The following is a 27,303-nucleotide window of genomic DNA, read 5'->3' as shown; positions in this document are numbered from 1 at the left end:
TTGCTGACTAATATTCCCCTTTCCCCTCCAATTAAGCGTAAAGCTTAGAGTAAGTACGACAACAGTGCAACGGGTGGGATTTGAACCGGCGCGCGACCTGTCGGTTTTCAGTCCGTTCCTTTAACCGTTGAGCTATCGAGACTTTAAAAATCATAATATTTATTAATTAATTAAACTCATAATTATTTATCAATTAAACTAGCTGATGCCCGGGACTTAGTCCGCGTGGATTTAGTTTTAAAAATTCCATGGGAACTGTTTTATTTTCCGGGATACCTAAAAATCTTTAACTATATCCATGTTAAAAATCACGTCGATCTTTTGCAACGCGATCGAAGGACAAACCAACAAATAAACACACTTTTGTGTTTATAATTAAAATTGCTGTGCCCCAACGGGGTTTCAATATTGTAATTATAAAAATAATTGTTTAATAATTTATATAATCAATATTGGAATGCATGAATAATAAATGAATAAAGGAATAATAATAATATCGGTAGTTAATAATACCACAGTACAAACTTATTATCTAAATACCTATTAGTTTTATAAAACTAATGTTTATGTCCTAGTATTGCGCTCCCAATACCCTGAAATCTAAAAGCCACAGACCACAAGTTAAGGTTCAAATATCTATACAAAAATAAAGAGTAAAAGAATATAAATTAAAATAAAACGTTTAAAAAACCTATTACTGCGCACCGCGTCCTCTGCATTGCTTTTCCAGCCAACGACACGAGAGGCGGAAGTTAGATCATTCCAACGGCTCACATAATTCCTTGAGTTCCAAACTAAACAGTTTCTATTATCCCTAATAGTAGTCGTAAGAGTTTTAAAATGGCTCAGACACAGAACTTGTTCCGCTCAGGAAGTGCTCTCTGGGCCACGTACACGACGCGGAAGTTTCATATTGAATGGATTTTATTGCACAAATTCGATAATCACAAAGTGCAACTGTCGGAAAAGTGGCGGCAGTGGGTAGATGTATACTGGAATAAATATTAATAAATAGAATTTGTACACGTACATAGACTTAGCTTAAAAATGATTTCATTATCATCAACAGCTAGACTTCCACTGCTGGCCTTGTAGGGACTTTCACGCGCCACGGTCTTGCACGGCCTGAATTCAGCACCTTTTTGTAACTCGTTTGATCTCTTCTGTCCAACTATTAGGGGGGTCTTCCAACACTGCGCTTTCCTGTTAGGTCGTCTATCGGTGTTAAGTTTAGCGATTGAGAGATATGCTTGGAGTTTCTCTACGTGATCAAATCAGAAATAAAGAGAGCTGACCTGTGTCAGTTAACTGACACAGATCAGCGGGTTGCAAAGTTGACGTACGAATCGCCAGGGCACACAGGTAGTTCAAAAACAAATGATTTATCGGGAATAAATTTCCACAATTATATTTTTTCAGTTACAAATGCTATATACAAACGTTTCATTAAAACATAAAAGTGACGATCATATTTAAATATTCGGGGGTAAAAACTCTTACGTAGGTAGAGACCTACGGACGTAAGTTTCTGTTCTACATAAGAATAATAATAAAAGGTCACGGGAATCTTAAAGTCATCAACGACTTCTATCTAGAACTACCACTATAAACGAGTCGTTCTCAACAAATATTTTGCAGGCTGCACTCGTTGTTATACTAATTTTGACAGCTTCATAGAACACGATTTTTGTTCGGAGTAGTCACAGTCGTCTATTTAAATCCAATAGTACCCAGTCACTATAAATAAAATTAACGAAGACATCAGTTTCATTGTTTGGCAAGCGTAAGTGGAGGGTATCGCAGTAATTTGTATAGGAACGCATGTAAAGAGGCTAATGAACGAGGCCGGGCCCCGTGTCCGCGGAATCGTGCATTTTTAATGGCTCACGCTAGCACACTCACTATTAATATTTACCGAACACGTCAAGAGGGTGCACTTTACCTTTTAGTTAACTAGCGTCCGGCCGTTCATTAAATTTTCACGCGCGTCAGTTTCGGGCAAATTTTCCGCGGCGTTGACCGGCGCGCGGGCGCCCGATAACGAGCCGGCCCGCCTCGTTATGCCCGGGATACACGAAGTTCTTACATGACTGCTCCAAAAAAGAAGTGTTTGAGAGTTCATGTATGTATGTGAGTTTCTTTATTCCACCATAATTTCTAAATGTGCTCTCTGATGTACTCACGTGGTTAGTCGACGTAAGCCCGATTAATTTCGAACCCATTCGGGGTCCTTTTTCACAGGAGCTCGCAAACGGCTTTAGAAACTTCTAAATATTTAGACAGATTTGGATGTATGGGTTACGTTAGAACCCTTACATCATCCCGAGTGACATCAGTTATAATTTTTTTGAAAAAACCACATTTTCAAATGAAAATTTTGTATACTTCGTTTTTTGGCAGCGCAGTTGTTAAGCCAGTATCATTGCAGTGACATTGCAGGTTCATGACGTTCGTAAAGTAAAATGAACAACTGCATTCGTAAAAAAACACAATTCGATTGAAACAGTGACTTCGGAAACAATTATCCTAATACTAGCTCACTTGATTTGACTTGAAGATCTACCCTCGTGTATCCCGGGCATTACGGATAGCCCGTACCGCAGTAGCCGTACTAGCCCGCCGCACCGCATACGCGACCAAATTTTATTAATAATAAACTGTAACTGAACCCCGCTTTGAAGTAAGAGAGCTCGAACGATAACGAGAATCGGGAATAATGCTAAATCCTTTGACGTTCTAGCTTACGATTCCTAATAATAATATTATTATTATGTAAAATATATAGGAATATTTAAGCAGTCATGTGTGAACACCTAAATGGTCTCTCGAGAATTTTACGCAAGACCAATTTTATTTAAATGTTGAGCACTCTATAGCTACCTACGTAAATATAACCCCAGTAAAGCAAGGAAATTGAATGTTCGTAGCCGTAGAAATTAGTTCACTCGGACCTTCAAAACCTACTGCAGAAGTAGATCGTCCGCACCAATAGAATTACAATTGCGTAAAATCTGCTGATAGTTCCATGAGAGTTGTCGTTTGGTTAACATAATACTGGAGTGTGGTCCAGGTATACGCAGTGTAGGACGATCTCCGTCCCGCTGGAGTGATGACCCGAAGAAGGTGGCGGGAAGCCGGTGGGTGAGGACCGTGTTTGATGGAATGCTTTTAATCGCCTATGTCCACTCTGTCCAGGAGTGGACGCATACAATCTGATGCATTGGATTGGATAACATAATACTTAACATACTTAAATGTTAGATATAAACAGGCGTTGCTTTTAAAGACTCTACAAGAGCCGAGAACACAGCAAAATTATTTTCCTATGCGTAACCTGATTCTTCCAAAATTTTGGCTTTGGCCGGTTTTCAGTTGTGCGTTCTGTTGAGAATCCTTTGGAGTGAGTCGGGATTCAGTCGTGAAATGAGCGTAGTGTGCTGTGCGACTTAAAGCCCGATTCTTTAAGGATCTGTGTGGTGTTGGTCTACCTACCTACCCGTACGTATAGAAAAATCATGTTGAATCATTGCAATATATGCTATGGGTGCAAGGCCGGTTGGTTTATATCCTACCTGCAATGTGTTGCACCATAGAAATTTGTCTAGTTCTATCGGATTTACATATAGCAAAATGAGTTTATAGTTACTATGTCTCAGTTAGAGCATACTCGTAAGCAAATATAATAATAGGGTATTGCTAAGTAAATGTCAAATCTTCAGCTGAACCCAACAGATAGAAGACGTGGATGACAAATGCGTGCCAGCGCTCGACTCGCGTGCCACATCCGCATGAATAAGGAATGAGCGCGCGCGCACGCGACGCGACAAACGGCCGCGGCGCACGCCACCAACCCCACCCTTATTTATTGTTCCACCCCCGCTAGGCCGCTATCACTGCCCTATCTTACCGTATCTCTGCCTCAACTTACTAAAATTATACGCTTTATAGGTACTTGTTTAGACTAATTTCCAGTGTGATGCTAGGTTTCAACCACAGAATTCAAAATTAATTTAATAGAAATGGTGTTACCTCTCTTTAATACCAGGACAGCGTGCCACAGATTCTTAGCAGCACATACAGAGATTTATTTATTTTATTTATTTATTTAAAAATCTTTATTGCTTAATACTATGACAAATAATAAAAAAATACAGGATATACTTAAAAACAAAGGGCGACCAGGCGATCATTACAGTGATCTCTTCCAGGCAACCCATACTTAAGAACTTATAAAACTGTAAGAGGGGGAGTCGCAGTGCAACTATACATATACATAATTTTTTTAAAGCAAAGGACATTAAACTGTAGTGCCATGCAAACTGCATGCAAATAATACTTATGTCTATACACTAACAAACGCTGATGCAAATACTAGGCATCTGCGCGGCAACACACTTACCGCTCCTGAATTCTGTGATGAATAAAAATAAATAAAATAAAAAATAAACATACGTTGCGATTTATCCTAATTCCTCTTGACCTCACAACAAGCCAACATCAACAAACATCCTCGTACTTCGTCAGCAGTTTATGGAGTTGCGAACAGTTGAAAGCTTTTAACTATTGAATTATTTAGGCGGCCATGCATTGTGTCGCGAAGTCGGTCCGGCCGGTCCCTACCCGAGAACTGCAATATAAACAGTCGGTTCTGTTACTATCGAATACGATTGTCCTAGCTTAGGGTATCGCTAGCAATCATTTCGTATTGCGTAAGAGTGCTCACACACTAGTCGAGTTCAAGACAAAACTATTAAATTATTTAGGTGGCCATCCATGCTTTATGTCGCGAAGTCAGTCCGGCCGAGTCCTACCCGTAAACTGCAATATAAATAGTCGGTTCTGTTACTATCGAATACGATTGTCCTAGCATAGAGTATCGCTAGCAATCATTTTTTATCGTGAGTGTGCGCTTAGGTACAGACAAGTTCGAAACAAAATTCTTCAAAAACTGGAAGCGTCGCGTCGATCGCAATTCCTAAACTGTTATAACGAAATATATAAATTGGATATCAATTGAACAACATGAGATTTTTATTTAAAGCAGTATTTAGTGAGTATATATATTGTACAAAAAAATATTATAAAATAAATGCACACGTGGATTCACTGCTTCAGATTTACTTTTCAGGTCCAATTCCGTACATTGAAGATATCTTCTAAAATATCTATCTATATTTGTTTTCTATGTTTGTCTGTCTGTATCATGGCCGCGTATCACGCTTAAACTATTGAATGAATTACAATAAAACTTGGTATGATTTGAGTTCATACATATAGGATGGGACTGGACTTTTATCCCGAAATTCAGCATGGTTGCCTTTGGAGAGGAGATGAAAGATAAAATTTATTCTGAGTTATATTTATTAATCCAAGAATATATGCGACGCGACGATTGTTGATGGTCAGTGTACAGGCTCCTTAATAAAGTGATGCGTCTCGCAATGTTTGCGGACTAGTTAATGGAATGCCGATAGACCATTGTACGCGTCGAGACGTTTTCTATGCAGTATCGATATTAATCCTATCCCAAGTTGTTCATACAAATTGTTATTGTAAATCAATTAACTCGTGAGTCGTTGACTTATTGACTTTGTTCCATAGACGCAATATTATTTAATTGTAATACAATAATTATGTATAGTGAAGAACCTATTTAGACTAAAGAACTGACCGAAATGCTGAGTTTCTTGGCGTTTCTTCTCATTAGAATTTGCTTTCTGAACCGGTGGTAGAGTCACAAACGTAGCTTTCGAGACACTAGTTGTCCTCCATGAAATATATACATTTTTATTTTTATTTTCAAATAGTGTATTTCAAAAAATCAAAAAAGTCATCGGGAATAGGTTTTCTTGACAGACACGACTGACAGACAGACAGCCAGACAAACAACAAAGTGATAAGGTTTCCTTTTTGACTTTGACGAATTTCAGTCCAGAGATAGCTTGCATCCCGAGGATGTATATAGGCTACTTTTTATCCCGGAAAATAGAAAATTTCCCTTGGGATTGAAAAAAACCTTAAATCCACCCGGATGAAGTCACGGGCATCATCTACATAGTATTATTTATCTCCCTCTCTAATTTAATTATGGGTAACAAATTAATGTGTGTAGGTTTTGGAGCGTATTTGTTAATTAAAACCCTCTAACCACCGCTGTCAAATTTCATAGCTTCATTAGTAACATGTGCAAGGTGCAGGGGTGGCCAGGCAGCAGTGGCGTGCAGGTCATAGAGGCATAAATGCACTGCTTACCCCAGTTGTAATAGCTCAATGCATATTTTTCATTATGACCTGTCAGTAAACAGGTTCCTACCTAACTAATGCCTACCCTGGCTTCAAACACTGTGCACGCCACTGCCGGACAGGGGTCACCACCGTCTCCAACTGCAATAATGATTGTTCAGTAACGAATAACGATCGCTACTCGATATTATTACATTTTTCGAGATTATACGAAAGAGAAAACAGCTATTTATGGTGTATTTTCTCTTTTTCCATTTACTACTTTATTAAAGAAATCCTACGGGATTTCTAAAAACCCTATAAATCCACGCGAACCAAGTCGCGGGCATCATCTAGTACTATATAAATTAATTCAGCCTAATAACATTATACCAGGATATAAAATTAAATGTAAAATGTAATTGTTTTGTAAATGTGAGGGGCTTAATAAGCGAAGCAATAAAGAATATTGGACTCAGTTGTACTCTATTCAAGCCTTTTGGGGATGTAACTCGCTCGACTAACAAATTCAATTAGGCGTGTAATGAAAATTGTTCTCTTATACTATTTTGTGTTGGACTACCGAACCAGAAACCGCCTATGCTACTGAAACTAAGTATATTGAATACTATTCTACTTTAAAATAAACTAGTTTTCCTTCTTTTTGGGCGTATTTTTAGGGTTCCATACCTCAAAAGGAAAAACGAAACCCTTATAGGATCACTTTGTTGTCTGTCTGTCGGTCTGTCAAGAAACCTACAGGGTACTTCCCGTTGACCTAGAATCATGAAATTTTGCAGGTAGGTAGGTCTCATAACTGACATTCGGGGAAAAATCTGAAAACCGTGAATTTGTGGTTAAATCACACAAAAAAATTAAATTGTTGTCATGAACTAATAATTAGTATTTTCAATTTTCGAAGTAAGATAACTGTATTATGTGGGGTATCATATGAAAGGGCTTCACCTGTGCATTCTAAAACAGATTTTTATTTATTTTTATGCATCATAGTTTTTGAATTATCGTGCAAAATGTCGAAAAAATACGATTGTAGTATGGAACCCTCGTTGCGCAAACCTGACTCGCACTTGACCGGTTTTTTAATTATATGTAGGAACTAGATTATTTCCGCGACTTCGTCCGCGTGGACTACACACATTTCAAATCCCTATTTTACCCCCTTAGGGATTGAATTCTCAAAAAACCTTTCTGCATGCCAAATTTCAGGCCAATCCGTCCAGTATGGTTTGAGCTATGCGTTGATATACATATTTTATATTGCTCAAGAAAGATTCAATGGTTTTAGTATCCAGAGCCAAGAACTTATGAAAATTATTATAAAGTACAGAGCCAACCCTATTAAATCCAGGGAAAATGCAACATAGAACAGGAGTAACGATGTGTAAGAATAGTTTTGGATTGAAACACAAATTGGTTATACATTATAATGACACTTTCATATAGAGCGCCGCGAACAAAGGTCTCCACACAATTGGCAATAGTTCGCCAACAGCTGCTCGTATACGGGGTGTTCTAACAATGATATTGTAACTTTAATATTTATTGCACTTGATGAACTCTGCGGAAGTTAGTGCAAGTAGTATAAACCTTACCGCGACTAAGCAGGTACATTGTGGTGGTTTAGTTAGCATTCATTTTGAGGTCTTCATCATCATCATCATCGTCGGCTCACTACAGAGCACGCGTCTCCTCTCAGAGTGGGAATGATTTTTAGCCATAGTCTACCACGCTGTCCAAATGCGGATTAGCAGACTTTACACACCTTTGAGAACATTATGGAGAACTCTCCGGCGTATAGGACACTTTTGAGGTCACTTTATTAAAATACTAGCTTCTACCCGCGACCTTGTCCGCCTGATATAATTAATCGCGGATATGTAGCTATCTATCAGTGATAGAATTTTTAGAATCGGATCATTAGTTCTGGAGATTACCACCTACATCCAAACTTACAAACTTTACCTCTATATTAGTGTAGAAGAAAAAGACCACCCTACCGTGTAGGTAGCTTATGGACTTTCAAAGGATAATAATTAGTATGTAATTTCTTCTTTTAATAGTCTTCTAGTAGAAATAGAAATATTTTGAGTCCTTTAACTAGATATCATTACTTTCCGACAGACGTGATCACTACCCATATTATGACTACCCATATTATAAATGCGAAAGTGTGTTTGTTTGTTGGTTTATTGGTTTGTCCTTCAATCACGTCGCAATGGAGCAACGGATCGACGTGATTTTTTGCATGGGTATTGGGTATATTTAAGGACCTGGAGAGTGACATAGGCTACTTTTTATCCCGGAAAATCAAAGAGTTACCACGGGATTTTAAAAAAACCTAAACTCATGCGAACGAAGTCGCAAGCATCAGCTAGTTGTACAATAAAGCGGCATGCTTCTTATCTTGTATTCTTGTATAGATTACTTGTAAAAATCTTTGCCCTACTGCCTGAAAAAACATCACTCGTTCATTTACCTATTCATACAAAATATTTTTCATATTCAACCAAAATGGATTTCATCAAATTAAAATAAAACCTTCTCTTTTTTCTTTTCAAATTGAATTTCAACCAAAAGTCTGTTAACCCTTCCACTTCATTAATATTAATATAACCTTTTTTCTAATCAACCTTCAAGTAATGACCCTTAGACTTTTTAATTAGATGTAGGTATACAGAATGTTGGATAAAAATAAGTACCCTCAATACAAGCGTCTATGTCTATGAACGACATGCCTTCAAAACAATGTACGGCTTAATTAACTTGGCGCTATTGTACCCACGCTAAAGCGTATAGTGCATAATTAAGTCCTTCGCGTAAATGCTTTAGTTAATATGTTTAACCGTCGCTATTGCTTTAGGACCTAAACTCTCCTATGAGAATAAACAATCGCCAACGGCGCTAGCCGGCCAGCTACACAAATGAATTAGTAGTGTTTTGTCCCTCTCGCTTTTCCCTAACTCTTAAGACACGTTTACATTGCATTTACAAAATATACATAGGTGAGTCAGATGCAGAGACAATGATGCTAAATCTGTTGCAAAAAAAAGTCCACTGGTAATATTGTGAAAATGAACAGCACTACATATAGATCTGTCAGTCTTGTTTAGTTATGAGATCTCTTAATTAATTAAGCTTTAATGGGCTTGATAAGCGAGCTTCATATTATAGAGCTTATAAGACCAGTGCACACAGGCGAAGTACGTGGTGAGCCCAGCCTTTTTGATAACGATCGAAACTCAGTTTTATGCACGTTAATACACGGTTAAAATTGGTAGATTGAAAACAAAACACTGAAACTCGCCGTGTTTTGTTTTCAGTTCGGTCAAAGCACTTTATGCCAAAATAAATTAGATTAGAATTAGAGCGTGGTAAGTTTAAATTGTTGATACTGCGCCCCGCCTCTACTCCACTCTGTCGGTGTGCGTATCGCCTAACATTACTCGACGTGGCGTCCACACATTCGAAATTGCTTGAAGCAATTTACAAACCGCTTACAAAATTATACAGTGTTTGAATGTTTCAAGCTTTTTCAGCTCAGATCAAGTTTTCTTTTCGTCGTCGACGAAAGAGAACTTGTGACTTAAACACCGTTTCGGAATGCTAAATTGTACTGAACAAGAAGTCTGCAAGAAACTCAGTAGCTGCTGTAATAGGTCGAATACTCGTTATAATCCTAATCCTAATCCTAATATTATTATAAACTAGCTGCCCCGGCGAACTTCGTACCGCCTAACAGTCGATTCAAATTTTTTAAATTTTTCTCTCCGTAAGAACCATCCCCGTAGGTACTTCAAGGAATATTATAAAAAAAGAATTAGCGAAATCGGTTCAGCTGTTTTCGAGATTTGCGATCAGCAACACATTTAGCGATTCATTTTTATATATGTGAAAGTGTGGATGTTTGGATGTTTGTTACTCAATCACGCAAAAACGGCGGAACGAATTTAGATGAAATTTGGAATGGAGATAGATTATACCCTGGATTAACACATAGGCTACTTTTTATCCCGGAAAATCAAAGAGTTTCCGCGGGATTTTGAAAAATGTAAAACCACGCGGACGGAGTCGCGGGCATCAGCTAGTATTATTATACTTTAGAATCTCCGCAAGGAAATAATTACCAACGACATTGGACACGATACTACGTAAATTAATTGCAGCCTTGCTTGTAATAAAATTGTTTAAGATGCGTTTACACTGTGAGATTCAATATTAATTACAATCGATATTGTGTAATAATGTACTTACTCTTTTTACTAAGCTATGGGTCTTACTCTTTTTACTAAACTGCCCTGGACACAAAATAATAATCTAGTGAAGATAGATTGCATTGCAAAATTACATAATAATAATACACTAAATTAATTTTAATCGATACTGTGTTTTGCTTTATGATCTAAACTCTACTTTGAAAACAACCAATTGCCAAAAGCGCTGGACGTCGTACTACGCAAATTAATTAGTGGAGTTACGGCCTCCGGCCTTGCTTGTCCCCAAATCTTAAGATGAGTTTACACTGCGATCATTAATTAAAACTAATATTATGTATAACCGTTAGTGTTGTATGAGGGGTAAACTTATATGAGTAACCAAACGCCGCGGGCAGTGGACGGTTGTGGAACATTGGGGAATAATTAAGCGTGTTTAATTTGACCGAAACTAGTTAAACAAAAGTGGTACCCACTACACGGAAACCAAACGCAAAAAGGGCAATTTCTTTTATTAAAAAATTTTTACAAAAAAAATAAAAACCGACTTCGTTACATAAACACTAAAAATTGAAAAATAATTTAATTTATTACCGAATATATTATGTATACAAGAGTTAATATAGTTCCATAATAATACTTTTTGGTGCCGGTGCCAATTAGCTTTAGCTGCGCGAATCGTCTAGACTTCATATTTTTATGGGACTCCACAATGGCACCTCATTGGCACCGACCCCAAAAAATATTATTATGGAACTATATTAACTCTTGTATACATAATATATTCGGTAATAAATTAAATTATTTTTCAATTTTTAGTGTTTATGTAACGAAGTCGGTTTTTATTTTTTTGTAAAAAATTTTTATTTCACAATTTTTAGTGGCCCCATGGAATTATGCTATGCCTGGTTAAAAATCTACTGTTTACTAAGCTATTACACTGATCGCGAGCAATTTACTCTTATCCGTTGAGGAGTTCCAGTATCTATCTTCGAAGATGTTCATCAGATCTTCACCAAATTGAAATGGGACCAACTTTGAAGTATACCCTTTCAAACAAAAAAAGAATTTTCAAAATCGGTCCAGGCGTTTTTGAGTAATCGGGGAACATACATAAAAAATAAAAAAAATAAAAAAAAAAAAAAGATTCCGACGAATTGAGAACCTCCTCCTTTTTTTGAAGTCGGTTAAAAACTAGCTGATGCCCGCGACTTCTTACGGGTGGATTTAGGTTTTTAAAAATCCTGTGGGAACTCTTTGATTTTCCGGGATAAAGAGCAGCCTATGTCGCTCTCCAAGTCTTAAACTATACCCATGCAAAAAGTCACATCGGACGTAATTAAAAGACAAACCAGCAAACAAACACACTTTCGCATTTTGTAATAAGGGGCAAATATATACCCAATCGTGTTTGAGCGGACATTTTTGCGGAGATTAAAAAAAAAAAGCTGACTGCTATTACGAGTTCACGCAGATCGCTACTATGAGTTATGACGTAGACATCCACTAATAAAGTTTTTTTAATAATATATTCCCTAGAGGTAAAATTGTGTAGTCCTCGCAGATGAAGTTGCGGGCATAAGCTAGTTAAGGATAAAATGTTAGTCTGTCAAATCGGTAATCACTAAATACATAAAACATTAGAATATGAAGTTTATGAAGGAGGACTACATGGTCTTCTTCTTCGTCTTTAGAGATTTTTCAATAGTGTGGACTTGGCTTTTGGGCGTGGACTGTGCCCCTGGTCCCTCCGCGTTGCGATTAAAATATAATTAGGCGCTCGGCAATTGTTTCGCCATCGAGCCAGGTAGCGTCGGTCTAGCTGAATTAAATAGCCGTATAGGGCTTCCAATAACGCATCGGTGCGGAAAGCGCGCTTATTGCTCTATAATGGTTCTAACAAGTCTGGCAACACTGGGAGGGTGAATAATATTTATTTTAAATGTAACTTCTTAATATAGTTGTGTTAACCTCCCTAGTCGCTAAGACTTCGGTATTCGGAGAAGCAGGGGTACCATCCCGGGAAAGCACGTTTCACTTTTTAGATATTATGTGCGTTTAAACAATTAAATTACAAAACGAAAATATAAACAAAAACCGGCCAAGTAGGTACAAGTCAGACTCGCGCACCGAGGGTTGTGTACTACAGTCGTATTTTTTCGACATTTTGCACGATAAATCAAAGAATATTATGCATAAAAATAAAAAAAGATCTGTTTTAGAATGTACAGGCAAAACCCTTTCATATGATACCCCACTTGGTATAGTGGGTAATGTTACTTTGAAAGTTAGTTGTTCATGACCACATTTTGTGATGTAACCACAAATTCACGGTTTTCGGATTTTCCCCCGTACGCGTGTGACCTGCGTTTTTTATTGGTGTAGATGGGTATAGTTAAAGATCTGGATAGTGATATAGGCTACTTTTTATCTCGGAAAATCAAAGAGTACCTACCCACGACATTTTTAAGAACCTAAATGCACTCGGACTGAATTGCGGGCATCAGCTAGTCTACTATAAATAATAAAGTTTTAAAAAGATAATGAAAAATATAAATCAATGGAACGTACCTACTTAAAAAGCACAGTTATTTAATTGATGGCATTGCAATTGTCCGGATTAAAATTGTACCGGTATAATCGTGATTGATAGACAAGAAGGGGGTCAGTGTACGGGTACCTACGTGTAACGATATTAAAATAAATTATTTATACCAAGACACTACGCAATAAATCACGAGTACTTTTCGGTAATGAATTCAAACAAGCCGCGATAATTGCGTACCTAATTACGGGCGGACGGGTAGGGATGTGAGAAGATAATCGATTCTAATTTTAACCGATTGTTACGATAAAAATCGATTTTTATATCGTGATTCTCAGACTCATTAAACGGTTAGAATACGGACTGAAATACCACAAATATCCATAAATATTGTTGCACCTACTCGTAGCAGCCCAACCTTATGAGAGTAAAGGAGAATATTAGTCATGCTAAACATGACTAACATTTTGTGTGTGTCCGATATTTCCCATCGGCAATATCTCAAGAACCATTTTTATAAATTCATTTCGTAAATGAGTGAAAATCACTGTCAGACTTTTGTTTATAAAAAGAACAGTCTACACACCAATTTCCTTGTTTCCAACTTTAAAAATGACGAACTTCCGAACAAACTTCCATAGTTTCATCTCCTATTTAAACTCGTTAGGAGATGAATTTTCAAAAATTTCTTAGTGCTCACCTACGTTATATAAAAAACCCTGTGCTAATAAATGCATGAAGCATTAGAAGGGTTTAAGCAAGTTCTGCGTGGCCTGCCACTTGATTATAATAGTATAAATAATGAATAAATTTCTTAACACTATTGTTAAGAATTTTGTCAAGCCGCAGATTTAGCAAATGCCTAAAAACATTAGATGGGTTCTACTTATTTCCGTGAGGAAAAACTACTTTTAATTATTTTCTTTCAAAAATTTTACGTTTACAAGCATAAAATCAATTGATTTTATTAATAATAATCGGTTATCCAAAAATTCAACTATTTAAAAATCGATGTTCACCAGTCACATCCCTAGGGACAAGGTCTAATTTATCACTGTCGGATTATGAATTAGGAATGGTGGCAATTAAACATGCATAATATTTGTTAGGCGACGTATTGTCGCGGGCACGGGCGCTGAAACAATTTCGTTCCAAACGATATTGAAACTTGCTCGGGCGTGCATATTCCCCTCGGTGGAACCGGGTATGTTTACCAGGGAAATGTCCGATTGATTGCATTAAAAAAGGAAAACTAGTAAACTGTCACCTAGACTGTTATAGCGTGTTGTTAATATTTATTGTTTAGATGTGACCCGCTGCTCTGCCTACAAGTTTATTAAAAAAAACTATGTTACTGGTGTGATTTGGGTTCATTCGAAATTAAAGTTTTTCTCTTCACGATTTGACTTTGACTCTATTCCTTATACATTCTTAGTTTTCACCTCACACTAATATTATAAAGAGGTAAAGTTTGTACGTAGGAAGTAATATCCGGAACTAATTGTCCGATTTTGAAAATTCTTTCACTGATTATAGTTACATAATCCCCGAGTGCTATATTATAAATACTGGATAAAATAGGAAGTGTGTTTATCTGTTGGTTTTTTTCTGGCTTGATATATTTAAAGATCTGGAAAGTCACTTTTATCCCGAAAATTAAACTAGTTAAACTAGGGCAAAAATCTTATAACTAAATGTGATTTTTTTATAAAATACCTATACTTCCTATACCTTTATCTATACTTCAAAAAGATTTAAATAATTTTATGAAAAATTGCGTAAGTAACCATCGAGATCAAATTTAAATCTAAAAAAAATATTCATTACATTGATATAGTTAACTACTTCGGCAGTTTTATAATAAAGGAAAAGAATTTTTTTTTAAATAATAAAACAGAAATGAGGCATTAATAAGCAGGACAATAAAGCATATTGGCCTCGGTTTTACTTAGCGAAGTCTGTTTAGGCCTTCGGGGATGTAACTCGCTCGACTAACAAATTCAATTAGGCGTGTAATGAAAATTGTTCTCTTATACTACTCTGTGTACGTGCGATGCATGCAAGTTAACGGAATGCTTTAAGCAATTAATGGAATACATATACGAACAAGTTTATTAAAGAAGTGCGAATAGCGCGCAGGATTGGGTATGCTATAAAAAGGATTAAATAGAGGTTACGTCAGCACATACCTCTACTGACATTATCTGCGCTACTTCGATGCGCTTATGCGGCTGAACCTTGGGTCAGACGCATTTTTAACCGACTTTCAAAAAGGAGGAGGTCCTCAATTACTTAGCGAAGTCTGTTTAGGCCTTTGGGGATGTAATTTGCTCGACTAACAAATTCAATTAGGCGTGTAATGAAAATTGTACTCTTATACTATTCTGTGTTCGTGCGATGCATGCAAATTTAATTGCAAGTTTAATGCAAGCATTCGCTTTAAGCGATTAATGGCATGCATACGTACAAGTTTATTAAAGGAGTGCGAGTGGCATGCAGGATTGGGTATGCTGTAAAAACGCGCGTGAATATAAGTCACAGAGGCTTTAGATATTCATGTGCCTCAGTATGTGACCGATAATACGCAACCGACGTCAGCGCAAGAGGAAATCAGACCTTAGCGTAGCGCGTTCTCTTGACCAAGTGTGCATTAGGTTTTAGAATACAGCTTATACAATAGGCTATATACGGATACCGTTATGTTCTAAAACAATAAACACTAAATAGAAACAGGCCATAACAAAGGCACTGAATCACAAGTTAATTGATTTACTATAACAGTTTGTATGAACAACTTGGGATGGGATATACACGGCTTAACGCGCTTAATTTAATATCGGCGCTGAATAGAAAACGTCTCGACGCGTACAATGGTCCATCGGCATTCCATTAACTAGTCGGCAAACATTGCGGGACGCATCCTCGTTCTAAAGAAACCTGTACACTGAACATAAACAACTTAAAATTTACCAGTGATACATTTTTATGTTTGATTGAAACTGTTCAATTAAATAAATAATTGAAAAGCGTCGTAAATACATGTATTTTTCTTGTTACTCTTCTAAAAATAGTGCAAAACGTATATACCTACATAGGTACTAAATATTGGCAATGAATACAAAGTTATCTTTGCGCGTGTATTCTATAGGTAGGCGCGTGTATAATAGGTATTCAATTAACTAACTAATCAGCAGATATCGCGGGATGTAGAGAAACTAAGGTACACGTATACTGAACAATAACAACTTTACAGGTATCATAGTCTCGATATTAGTACAAAAAATTTTTACAAAAAAAATAAAAACCGACTTCGTTACACAAACACTAAAAATTGAAAAATAATTTAATTTATTACCGAATATATTATGTATACAAGAGTTAATATAGTTCCATAATAATACTTTTTGGTGCCGGTGCCAATTAGCTTTAGCTGCGCGAATCGTCTAGACTTCATATTTTTATGGGACTCCACAATGGCACCTCATTGGCACCGACCCCAAAAAATATTATTATGGAACTATATTAACTCTTGTATACATAATATATTCGGTAATAAATTAAATTATTTTTCAATTTTTAGTGTTTGTGTAACGAAGTCGGTTTTTATTTTTTTTGTAAAAATTTTTTATTTCACAATTTTTAGTGGCCCCATGGAATTATGCTATGACTGGTTAAAAGTCTACTGTTTACTAAGCTATTACACTGATCGCGAGCAATTTACTCTTATCCGTTGAGGAGTTCCAGTATCTATCTTCGAAGATGTTCATCAGATCTTCACCAAATTGAAATGGGACCAACTTTGAAGTATATACCCTTTCAAACAAAAAAATAATTTTCAAAATCGGTCTAGGCGTTTTCGAGTTATCGGGGAACATACATAAAAAAAAAAAAAGAAAAAAAAAAAAAAAAAAAAAGATTCCGATGAATTGAGAACCTCCTCCTTTTTTTGAAGTCGGTTAAAAAAGAAAACATTAATAGGCAACGTCAATTTCGTAATTTTTATGCAATGAAAGTGTTTCGCGTGATTTCCGTTTATTGTCTGACTGTGATTTTCTTATTTTGTACTATGTCGCTCAGAATGTCCCAAATAAAGAGTAGATATTATATTATTATATATTTATTATTTTAAGTATATATTACGAATTATTTATTATTTTTTCTTTCGGCGTTGTTAATCCAATAAGTCATATTTGATTTTAACTTTTATTTTAGCGTTTGTATAATAAAGAGTAATTCATTTATTTCAATTTATATTTTTTAGTTATCCAGTGTATAGTCTCTCTTAGTGAACACAAAACGATTGCGAGCGATACCCACGCCGGGACAGTCGTATTCGATTGTAACAACACTAACGACTGTTTATATTGGACGATCCTCGTGCGGGCACTGGCCGGACCGACTTTTAATTACTTATAATTTACCTACTAATAGTGAAAGCTCTTTAGTCACCCGCAAATAGACATCCCTACAACCTACGGGACATCAATCCTAGCGAGTGTATTTCACATTACTTAATAAGCGATTTGATGATATTTTTCTATGACAAGTACCTATTATCCTAATATATATACCTAATATTATAAATGTGAAAGTGTGGATGTTTGGATGTTTCGATGTTTGTTACTCAATCACGCAAAAACGGCTGAACGGATTTGGATGAAATTTAGAATGGAGATAGATTATACCCTGGATTAACATATAGGCTACTTTTTATCCCGGGAAATCAAAGAGTTCCCGCGGGATTTAGAAAAATGTAAATCCACGCGGACGAAGTCGTGGGCATCAGCTAGTGAGTAATAATTCTAAATGTAGTAAAAACTAAATTAAACTCAAGGGCAGCGTCATTTTTAGCCCAATTTTTCAATATTATCCAGCAGTGATAAGATCTATAAAAGTTCGTGGGGTGTAGTACCAACTTCATTTTCATTATAAGCAGCTTAGCTCAGCTAAGCCCTAGCAGCTAAGTTCAAATCCAGCAAGAAAATAGAGTTGGGAACGTTTTTTTTTAAATTCATCTACATTTTTTTTTTTTTTTAAAGTCAAGTTTTGTCTGAATTCAGTGCTACCATTTTTGCAGGGAGAATAAAATTATGAAAGGGTAAAATGTATCGCTATCATTTAGACCTATCATTGTAGAGCTAGAGTACAACAGAATAATATAAAATTCTTATATATATTTTTATTTTATTTTCTCTTTAATTCGACCAAAATAATAAATGTACATTTATCCGCTTTACATCCAAAAACTCTCCAGAGTTTGTGTGGATGTTGTATTAAGAAGTTAAAAGACCTATGCACCTAGGCTATTATAAAAAAATATAGGTACGTCTTTAGATAACTATTTGGGTGATTAGGGTGATCACTGATCAATCTTGTAATAATAACAGACACTTACACCGTACATCCTACTTAAATGACGTAAAGATTTTAGTACTGCCCCGGCAGCATGACCTTTCTTCATTTACCAATTTCCTCATTAGATAGTAACAGAATAAACGAATTGTGTTAATCGATTACATTAAAACAAATATATATATTTTACACCCTGTAATAGAATTTATTGACCACGGCTTACAAACGGCAGCTTGCACCGTATAATCAATTTCTCAGACGAAGTGTGAAAAATGGACGCCAATAGCCGGTGCACCGGCCATGATGTATAGCCGGCTAAATGCCATATTTATAATTTCCTCAAGATATATCAGCAATTAGTTTATAGGTACGTGGGAAACAATCTATCGATGGACTAGTCACCTTGCAGCTTTTATACGCCTGTTAATGACTACGCCTACACTATTAGATACTACTAACGGTAATCGACTGTTTGTTATAGGCTTAGTTGACATTAATTATCTGTATAATAATATATGAGGTCGTTTCTCTACAAGGTTTGATTTTTTATTAATCTTTGTCTCCATTAGGTTTTAGAAGGTTAAATACCGTATCTAAGTTCCTTAACAACTTTTTCAAACTTGGTAGATACAAAACTATCAACAATTACAATTATTATTTTTCGAATCTCTCAAAATAAAGAATATGTAACTTAACAGACTTAACTACATTGCTGCTTACAAAATTTAAGTTTTTGTGCGACACCTTGCAAGCTTAGGTCCTCACTTCTTGCTTATTCGCAAAAAGTACCTAATCGTTCACTGAAAATATCTTGTTATAATTATTGTTATTACTAGGCATCATATTTCTACGTCTTATCAATTTTTCACGTAAGTAAAAAGTAAGATAAAACTTTTACATAAAAAGATTTTATCCTAAACGAAAATATATTACGAAACTTTGTTTTGTACATAAAGGATTAAGAATAAACTCGGCGTCGCGTAAAAATATACGATACGGACATAATTTCAGTTGATTTAGTCGAGCGCTTCTTACTCTTAAATAAGAAAGTTTTGTAGAAAAGACGCGGTCTATAGTTCTTATACTATACTAAACTAGTTGCTCTTGCGCCCACTGTACATAAGTCTAGCCTAGGGTTGCTACGCATGAGATAATATATGTACACAGTACAATGCTCCTCGGCTGTGCAGTGCCAGAAAAGTTGCCGGGCCGTGTGACTACAAAAATATCAATTTAACCTTGTGTTTGTCTGTGCAAACTCAGGGTTCAGTTAATATTTTATATATAGGTATATATCGAAACATTTAACTAAAAACTCTGTTTTTTGTCAATGTGTCTGCTGCACTTGCATTGTCGTATAATTTGTCGAAGAGGAACTTGTTCGAAATTTTCTGTCAGAGGAATTATCCGATTTTCTGCAGTCCGAACGGAAATTCAAAAATATAGATAAGAAATTTATATTCGCGGCACATGCCTAAAAATGCGTGAATGTGTTTGTTTGTTGGTTTGGCCTTCAATTACATAGAGCTCTGGATCGATGTGATTTTTTGCATGGGTATAGTTGAGAGTAACATAGGCTACTAGGTATTTATTTTGGAAAATCAAAGAGTTTCCACGGGATTAAAAAAAATCCTTAATCCACGCGTTCGACGTCGCGGACACCATATAATATTTACAGTAAAAATTGTATAAATTTAAAAATAAATCTGTTTACAGAACTAATACATAGAACCTCTTATCGTAAAACTGGTATATTATGTCCCAGAAAACCAGTATGTATGGCAACCCTATATTAGCCTGAAAGCCTGCTGTGTGCTTAGTACGAGTTTTACATCTCACCAACGTCGATACAATTCGAGCGTTAAATAAATTACTGTCAGAGTAAAATGTCCTTAAAGGTTTTCATTTAAAATCAAAAATGCAGTACCACCGATTTTAATATTCATATTTCAACAGTTTCCGACTGAAGCACTGGCTGTAGATGTATGACGAACTTCTACAGTCTACAATAAAACAAGGCAGTTAAGGTCCACTTTAACGCTGAAGTGTCGATCACGGTTGTTGCGGATGCCAATATTTTGACATCTGCGGATGCGGAGGCACGTGCCACTCAGGCCCCGCCCACTTTTTTGCAGGTCGTTACTTGTTGCAAAGATGAATCCGCATTCGTTTAAGATCCGCATTAATTGATGCGGATGCGGATGTCTGTATTAATGCGGATGTTTCGCATTTGCCGATGCGGATGCCGGAATATCCGTTGTTACTTACGGTTTTGACGCTCGAACTCTATCCACGTTAGATGTAAAATCTCATACTAATGACACTGGAGGGGAGAGTGCGCATTGGCCATTAGCGTGATTAGAGTACCCGGCGCCACTCGCGAATTCTTTAGGCCTCTCATCTCATAATACATATTTCATTATTTATGTAAGCTCTGTTTTACTCCAATCTACTCTCTCGGTGATTACATTCGCAACGAGGATTGCCTTTTGACGCGCCAAATGGCTACAGACTTTGCCAATAAAATATTTATTTATTTTCTACTTAAAATATTGACATAATTGCAAGAATCCTGACACTGATTGGCCAATAATTTTGGGTATCTGCTGAAAATGCGCATACAAATATATATATTTTTTTTTAATAAGAATATTAGCCATATTTAATGACTAATATTCCCCTTTCCTCTCCAACTAAGCGACAGGCTTGTGCTAGGAGTAGGTACCACAATAGTGCAACGGGCGGGTTTTGACCCGTCGACCTTTCGGTTTTCAGTCCACTCCTTTACCGATTGAGCTATTGAGGCTCTAAATTGCTAATGACGTTAGAATAAAACTTCTAAATAAAATATAATCTTATCTCAACCCATATCTGGCCTACTACTGAAGACAGGTCTCTTAGAACTAAGCCGTAGTCTACCGCACTGGCCAGTTGTGGGTTGGCAGACTTCAAACACATGTGAGAACATTATGGAGAACACTCAAACATGCAGTTTCCTCACGAATGTTTTTCTTCACAACACACAAATTCCGAAAAGTTAGAGATGCGTGCTCGAGATCGAACCCTGAATTACCCGAATGAGAAAGAAAAATATTAGTATTGTTATATTAATCGAACCATTTTTCATTTTGCAGATGATGGCGTGCTCATATCTCAGCGCAACGGGACCGAAAGCTCAACCTTCATTGGCGGGATGTTGGACTCCACCTTACTCCATACCGGAGCCCGAACCGACTCGAATGGCGCCCTACATACCTGCCACAGCTTCCACCATGTCAGAACCCGCGCTGGACCTCACCACGACCATCAAACCTCGACCATGCAGTGACGAGGACACCGAGTGACAGTGTTGTGCAAAAGACTATAGAACTCTACGGCAATAGTAAATTATTACTCGCGGCACTTTTACTTATTAAATACTTATCTCAACGAATATGCGGTTAGTAATAATTGACGAGGCCCTTGTTAAGTTATATACATATTTGTTAAGTCGGTACTTACGCCATCATTGCATACTTTAGGCGTAGTTATGTTTAGAGCATAGAGAATTTAGAACTAAATGACAAAATACAAGTACTAAAGATGCAAACACATTACTGTTGTGATGTCGTGATGCGTCAGAAGGCGATCGCAAACATTTGAAATACCTGAAAGATGTACCACCGGCACCCTAATTGCCGCCGAGGCCCGCTCCGATTGATCGATCGAGAGCTAGATTTCGTTGCGACACATCACTACAGTTATGTGTCTACAACTTAATAAATAATTTATTAGTATTTGGTTGGAGCGTTATAGATCGCACACTTCTATTTGGGTTATATATATTTAATATTTCGATTGTATAAATGAAATATAAAATTGTAGATAGGTACCTACGTAGCAATAAGTAATTTAATTACTTCTTTCGGGAAATGGTTGTAATGTAATTAAAACAAACTTCAAAGTTCGTGTGTCTATGCGAAATCTATGCTATACCTACGTTTCCTCTGCATTATGTATCTATGCTGGCGTTTGTACCCACTAAATATTTAATTTCGGTTGTGAAAATGGCAATTTATGTAAAACTTACTCGCTGCTATGTAAATGTCCTTGCAATTCTGAATACTTAAAGAAATAATGTGAATGGGGATGTTAAACACAAGTTGCGTTGTTTCTTTAGAAAAGTGATAAGGAATGTAAGTAAATGGAGAAATGAAAACGGCATATCTTAAACAATTAAGTGATTTAAGGAAGTAATTTTTAGAGCTCTATACAAAGAATAATTAAATGACCTACGCTACAACCGATTTATTAATTTTATATAAGTAGGTATCCTTTTCAGCACTTTTATCACTGGGTATTTTCAATTTAAAAAATACGTTATTTATTATTTAATGAAATTTCAATCTTCTTTAGGTAAGCTTTTATCCTATTTCGGTTATGCTTTAATACCACAAGATTAATTCAAACGAACGCATTTTAGAACAATATCACTTATGTAATTAATCGAATGCAAATCACATTTTTTATACTTACATTTCAAGGAATTTAAATCAAGCAATAAATTTATTTTATAAACTATGTCGCTCATGTAATATTTGTTATAATTTTATTATTTCGGTAATAAATATTAATTCTTGCCAAAACGTACCTTTTATACTTACGTAATTAACGTTATTTAATTCTACAAAATTCTGTCGCACGCATGCTCTGTGATTTGCAAACTTTGTAAATAACTCGAATAAATTTGTTATTTCGTTTATAATTAACGTGCTGTTACTTAATCTTCTAATAGCCCGTTTATATTATTCATTAAATTTGTAAATATTAGAATAAAACTTAGATTTAAGTAGACACTTGTACCTAAAGTTTAGGAGCAAACTTAGCAATAATTTTGATGCCAACGTCTTCGAAGTTCTCTGGTTACTTATGGTATTTGTAAATACAGATCTAATCCTACAAACGTGAAGTGAACGAAATATCTACACAGAAAAGAGTCAGATTCTAGATTAACTTCTCGTAATTAAAAACGAAAACTAGGACGGTACGATATTGACTATGCAACGTTTAGGCTTCGATTTGATTCTGCTAGAAATGCAGTCCCGTACTTTTTAATCGGACTTGAGACAAGTTTTTGATTGTATGCCATTTGCGCGCGCCCATTTGACAGAAGTTGTACACTGAATCTGTCTACCGTCTCTCTACCTACTACAGTTCTTGCAATTCACGAAGGCGAGTGGCTCATGCTTGTGTTTAAGTCGTATCGGTATAAGGAAGGTACAATTAATGAGTGCGTTTGCGAGCGCTTGCTCGCGACTGATTGGTGACATGCACGCACACTCACGCAATGCCCGCGTATCCGACGTAACCACAAGTAAAGTCCACTCGTCTTCGTGAATTGCAAGAACTGTACCTGTAAAACTATTTCGATGCAAAGTGCAACAGACATTTATGTGAATTATCAGGAGGACTAGCTTTTTGCTAATGGCCGAAATAATAAATACAATATTAATCAATCCAATCCGGCTATATTTCAGCCGTAAATCGATTAGCTAGGTTCAGAAAGTCAAGCGTCCTTATCATTAAAAAAATTAGTTAAAAAATACTTTCACCAAGAGAAACTAGAATCAGACTCGAATGTAAGTAATCTTAAACGCTAACATTCCTTTTACTTATTAGGTAAGACAATTATTGCATATATATTATATACGTATTTTAAATTATCTGCTACACAATATTACATGTATGTCGGTGTTTCATAGATAACGGCATATTTTCATGACATATTATGAATAATTGAAACAAAACACAGAATGATATCTTTTAAGATATTAGTATAAAAGAAATGTCGTTTTAGGACTATTTATACATAGGCCACGTGACTTGTGATACCTACTTTGCTACAAAATGTGCCCGGGAATTGTTAGTGTCTCATATTGCGTAAACGCCCGGTCCAGCGAGCGTAGGTCTGACATCTAACTAATCCAACCACAGACCTATACAATATAGATACTATGAATCCAATATTTATTCGCCTTTGGGAATATTATACCCAAATTTCGCCCCCCTTTATCAAAACTGTTTAAACTCAGAAAACTCTTTTTACAGAAACTAACAAATTATGATTTTTGGTAATTTAAAGAAGACATTAAACTTATTTAATAAACATTCAGAAGGAATATTTTTGTCTATTATATAAAGCATAGTTCCTATAGTTTTATTATCGCACAGAAATTCTACTAATGTAATAAATGCAAAAGTGTGTTTGTTTGTCTATCAATCAAGCTGCAACGGAGTAACGAATTCATGATTTGCATGAATAAATATAAGAGATAAAGACCTGAAGAATAACAGGCTATTTATTATCCCAGAAAAGAGTTCCCACGAGAATTTCAAAAAATATCCACGTGGACGAAGTCGCGTGCATTATCTAGTGACTCAGGTGAGTTTATAATATCAAAAGGTGAGATTTTTGACTTGAAATCGATGGTTGAAACACTTTTCGCTGAGCCTTCTACATCGGACCGACGCGAACGCTAAAATAATTCCTTCACCAGCTCTCGTTGAACTGGTGTACTAAGCTCATTGTAAAAGAGAGGCCGACAAGCCGAGAATATGACTAAGATAGATAGGCTACTTGTATGTATAAATAATTACGTCATCATAATTTTAGCTCATCAAACGTGGCCCTTGTATAACTAGAATTAATTGTAATGAACCATGACATAATACTAATACATGTACATAAAATGTTAGCGTTTAGTGAATCTTGCCATCTCTCAGGGTGTTTTATGAGTAACTGTTCACGCTTAGCTGGTTGTACATCTATCACCAATATCCACTGTCGACGTCACCTGAATTATAAGGTGAAAATACACTGCATAGATTTACGATTACCTTTAATACTATGAAGTGTTGGGAAATGTACGAAAAGCTATGACCTCGTCTTGCGATTTTTAGTAAAAAATTACAGTATGGTGTTACCACTACTTGCAAAAGTAAAAAAGAACATTACAACTTTTTAGCCTAAGTTTAAAGACAGAGGGAGGAGAAATTAAATTTTGTAAATTAACTCATTTGTTTCAATTTACCTCCAATACCTTAGACGAAATTCCACGAATAATGCCAGATTCTTGATTTTCATCAAGTAACTAATTCGTACATTGATAGTTGATACACAAGGCATTAAGTAAATATTGAAAAAGTCACGAATCTGTCTGTCTGTGGACGAATACATAAAGCTTAAAGTTTATTTCAAATAACGATTTTCGTAAAAGTTTCCTTTTCAAATGATCAGAAATCATAATGTAAAGAAGGTAGTTAGATAATTTGTAGGTTTGTAGGCTGACTAGGTAATTTTAACTTCGCTGATAAAAGTACCTACTTATTACCGTTCTTACCAAATATGTAATATGTAAAAACACCAGCTTTTCTTTAATTAATACATTAACGAAGGAAACAAATATTAATTTTATTGTAATTCAATGTCGTAATGGTGTTTTTTAATATATTTATATTGAGTTAAAAGCAAGAAAACCAGATGGTCGCTACTTAAAATTGCAAATTGAATGATTATGTAAACACAAGCCTTCCGAAGACTTTTTGTCCTTTTCATGACAAAATGAGTGGACGAGATGCTTAATTAGTATTCAAAAATATACCAATGCTTATTAGTTTTGAAGAAAAAGAAAATTGTGTATTGAAATTTTGCCGTGCCGTTTTGCCTTCAGAACCATTTTGAAATTATAGTTAGTATTTAAAAAAGGTTTAATTAATTCAAAACTACTTAAAATGTTATACTACAAAGCACCAATGGGACCAATATATTCAGGCCTAAGATAAAAACTGAGTAACATTACACTGTAGACGTAGGTAGGTTCCTCTGGCAGTTGTATACCCCTAATAGGTAACAGAATCATTAATGTCGGAGTTAAGACATCGGAATAGTAATTAATGGTGAGTTGTCGAGGTGACATTTTGTCATTTATTTTTACAATCGCTCTTAAGCAGGTTGGCATAGTTAAATACCATGTAAATACCTATATCACATGGTGACATACGACAAAAAAATATTAGGTAGGTAAGTAGATCGATACTCGATAGTGCCTAGAAGGCAAAAGTAAATTAGCAATGGAATAGTCGGCACTTGCCTACTAATAAGACTAGTCTCGCCAGCTCTTTATTGTACAATACGTACGTGTATGTACCGTACAATTTTAATACGACAGTTGACAATTATTGACATCGATCTTCGTCTCCTCGACGGTCGACATCGACTTTCGTCACCTCGGCAATCGATATCGACCTTCGTCTACGCGGCAGTCAACAGCGACTTTCGTCACCTTAGCAGTCAACATCGACCTTCGTCACCTCAGCAGTCGACATCGACCTTTGTTATTCGACATCGACTTTCGTTACCTTGATAGAATACCTCCGTTATCTCGGCAGACGTCATCGACCATCGTTACCTAGACTCGCGGCGTTCCTCGTGTTGAGGCAGTACCTCGACAAGCGGTTGGCTCTAATGTATACGAAGCATAACATTGATCGTGATTTTATTTCAAAACATACAATATCCTTGTATGAGCATGTACATCCGAGTGCACTTCACGCGCATTGAGCACGAGCTTTGGACACCGACTACAATTGGATTATCACATTGTCCCGGTATCGTCCCGGGAACCGTTCTAGCGTAAAAAATATTGGCACAATAAATTCGGTGGAATTATAACCATCGGATTTTGCGTGTGATACGTTTCTATAGAATCTATGTACCTATTATATTTAGATAATAATATGTAGATATAAGTAACAATCTTTTGAAGCCTCATTAGGTCAACGGCACAGAATCCATATCCATACCTACTTATTATTATAAATGCGAAAGTGTGTCTGTCTGTCTGCTAACTTTTCACGGCCCATCTGTTCAACCGATTTTAATGAACTTTTGGTACAGAGATAGCTTATGCGTCC

General features: G+C 36.1%; 1 protein-coding gene across 2 annotated transcripts in view; it reads left to right on the top strand.

Moving 5' to 3' along the window:
* Positions 1-25,402, top strand: part of LOC117997279 (LIM domain transcription factor LMO4) — a 279,363-nt gene extending 253,961 nt beyond the window's left edge. For both annotated transcript variants that reach the window (XM_034985537.2, XM_034985530.2), the window contains exon 5: positions 21,486-25,402. The gene's annotated coding sequence lies outside the window, so the exon portion shown is untranslated. The remainder of the gene's footprint in view (positions 1-21,485) is intronic.
* The last annotated feature ends 1,901 nt before the right edge of the window (positions 25,403-27,303 follow it).

This window comes from Maniola hyperantus, chromosome 1 (assembly GCF_902806685.2).
Source record: "Maniola hyperantus chromosome 1, iAphHyp1.2, whole genome shotgun sequence".
Lineage (NCBI taxonomy): Eukaryota > Metazoa > Arthropoda > Insecta > Lepidoptera > Nymphalidae > Maniola > Maniola hyperantus.
Note: the sequence above shows the minus strand (reverse complement) of the source record. Positions and strands in the feature narration are given on the sequence as shown.